The sequence below is a fragment of the Teleopsis dalmanni genome, chromosome 1 (assembly GCF_002237135.1).
Source record: "Teleopsis dalmanni isolate 2A chromosome 1, ASM223713v2, whole genome shotgun sequence".
Classification (NCBI taxonomy): Eukaryota; Metazoa; Arthropoda; class Insecta; order Diptera; family Diopsidae; genus Teleopsis; species Teleopsis dalmanni.
The window spans coordinates 30,114,578-30,117,993 of record NC_051846.1 but is presented as its reverse complement, the minus strand read 5'-3'; positions in this window follow the sequence as shown (position 1 = coordinate 30,117,993).

Genomic DNA, 3,416 nt, shown 5'->3' with positions numbered 1-3,416 from the left:
GATGATTTTCAGCATAATATGTCTAATATTCTGCGTAGTATCCCAATTGTATGATTAAATTTGCTATTCAATACAGTTAATCTTTAGTTCAGTTGTCTGCGTGTTGTTTATCCTTTATATCTCATGTCTCAAATATAAATGTAAGATATTTTAGTGGTCAACGGTATTTACCCCCAATTAGTTACTATTACTTAAAAAATAGAGAAGAAAACACAGGATAAACTTTATTTTCATGTGATTAATTTGATATAGAATAAATCTACGTCGTCATCTTTTCAATCAATCAAATACCGTTTTAGATGTTATAAAGACTGAATTAAAGATCTTTACACCAACTATCTGAAAGCATATATATACTAATTGACTGTATTGAAGTAGATCCAAGAGAAACAATAATTTCTGCTGAGATTAATAAGATTATAATATTTGCTTCAATAAAAAAACTTCCACCATCTATTCCATTAATTAACTTAAAACCTTAAAAGCAAAAAGGTAGACGAACTTCAAATAAGGATATATCGTATAGAAAAATAACAAGAAATTTTCTGTAGATCTAGAATAGTAGGGAAATATAACTAATGTTTTTAAAAAGGAAATTAACAAATTGAGGATAAATACTATACATTATCAGAATATACATAATATATAGCCGCAGTCATTATGTAAGGTTAAAGCTATATAAATCGTCATCTATTAGTTTATGATCTGAAATGGTATATATTAAAGCATTAATTCCTACGCAAAGAATGAAATAATAGCTGAAGCCATACTGACACTCAGTTCACCTTTAAGCTTTACTCTGTTTACGACTGAAATCTACAAAGATTTGGATAGAGTTAGGCATTATACGGCTCTACTTTGCCACCATTTAACTTTTATAAACTGGACTTTAATTGTTTTTTATATATAATAATATACTGCATTTTCTTTAGTTTCGGGGACATTTATTATCATGATAAATAATTGGCCAAAAAATTCTTTAATTTATTCCACTTAAGTAATAATTTTAATTAAGAACTTGATTAATTTAATGCTTTTCGGTTGAAATAACTTAAGTCATTTCATCAAATTCGTTCTGCTTCAGACTTTCTATTTCTAATATTATAAAAGAATTAACATTTAATACACAAGTATTTCTTGACTACTCAACTCAGCTATAATATCGATTCGAACAGAAATTGATGATATTGTTTGTGCAATTGGAGAACTTTACTGATTGAAATTTGATTGACTATCTAAAGTGTACCCGTTTAGCTGGTTGGATTCGCTTTATTTAATCAGAAACCTTAAATTAGAAAGTTCCTAAAAATATTTCTTATTCTAATATATTGTATAACAGAATTTAATGTCTTATTTTCGAATTTAATCAAATGTATCTTAAATCAAAATGACTAGCACTTCTGTTTGCACTTAAAACTTATTTAATGATTTAAAATTTATTGTTTAAACAAAAAAATAGTTTTCATCAGATAATTGCAATAAAAAACATGTCAAATACAACAATTTTACGCATAATTTTGACTAATTGGTCATTCACCTGCAAATTGTTTTAAGTGTGATGCGCTTATCTGAACTAGTATAGATTTTATGACATTTTTTTTTTTTAATTAAAGACATTAGTTTTATGAATTCAAAAAGTTTTAAAGCTCATTAATTTTTCACAAATTATTTCACTGAAAGAATTGATTTTAAGATTGCATAAGTGAGTCGTTAAAAAAGATTTAAATGTTGACGTGATACTAGTGGTATACATTTATTAAGATACTAGTAATTTTTAAACGTATTTCTGAGATATATGATTCTTAGCAAAAAACCCCAAGTCATCAAAAAAAACTTTATTGCAAAGATTGTTTTATGTTGTTTATCATGGTATTTAATCCACTTGGCTGGCTCGATCAAAACGATATTTGGAATTTCAACTATTGACCACTTGATGGCGTATATTGAAAATAATTCAGTTAATATTGACATCTATTGGTCTTATATTTCTAGTCTATTTGAGTAGATGAGTTACTTCACATATTTAAAATGGAAATAATCCAGGAAAGTTTCTTCACACGATAGTGAAAACCAATTCAGTTATCGTACAAGAGATGGCTATTACACAGACTTATCAATTGCGCAAAATTTGTTTCTTCATGCCGATAAAGAGTATATAATAAGCCTGATTATAACCGTGATGTTGCAACTGCCTTTGCTGCTATTGAAAATGAATCTACAAAAACGAGCTTAGCGGTAAATGATGGCAAAATGAAATGTCCGGTTTAGGTAGAAATTTCCTTCATTTGAACGTCGACTGGCGATCATACTTTCGAATCTGACAAGGATTTCATCTACCTTGACAACACCATGACAAACAACAGTGATGTCAGCCTGATCACACGAAGAATCACTGTTGCTAATAGGTGCAACTATAGGCTCAGTAGTCAATTGGGATGTAGAGCTCTCTCTCAACAAACAGAACTTACACTCTAAAGGGCATTCATGCAATTTTGTTTCTGTTAGTTGAGCGGCGCAGCACTAGGAACGTTTGAGAGAAAAGTTCATCGTAAGATCTTTGGTTCTCTACGAGTTGACGACAACTACCGCATCCAAATTAACAAGATTCTAGTGTCGTGAGAAAACGATAATTACGAACCATTTCACATTTTCAATAGATATTAAAAAGTTCTGCTCCGTTGGGGGTACAAAAATTTGTCAGTTACTAATTGTATTAATAGCCTAAGTACACAGGGTATATTATTGTTATCATAATATATCATTTCATAACTGAACTACAAAAAATAAAGCAATAAAGCTTACTTCCTTTATATTTCTAGAGCAACAGTGTGTCAAACTTTAAATAATATTTTTGATATGTACGCGAACAGAGTCTTTTTAATTCGTCTTAATCATGCATTTTTACATATATATCACAGCAATTTTTTGCGATTGTTCCATACGGATTATGGGATGAAGGTGAAAGGTTTCAGGAAAATGAATTTCAACCATAACTAATTAATGACTGTATTTTAGTGCCTCAGGAACTATCGAATTGTAGATTACGATTTTGCATAGATTGGACACTTATTTGTACCAAATCACTCAAATTAACAATTGATTTTTGCAGGCGGAAGGTTCCTTTTATATAACAATTAGCCGATAAGTATTCCAGTATTCCAAGTACGTGAGGGAACAATTTTGCCACAACTAAAGGTTATACAATTGTAATCAGATTTTGGAAGTTATCACTTATTACTGAGAAACTTTTTATTAATTTATTTCAATGAACATTGGCTCGCTGTAATTGAATGCTTAATAAGTTGATTCACCTCGTGTTTCGGTATCCGAGCTACTGCAGTTTTGATGGTCTAATTTGTAAGCAACAATAAAACAGGTACACTGCCGGTTCATCTCCATCAAAGTACTCTGAATAG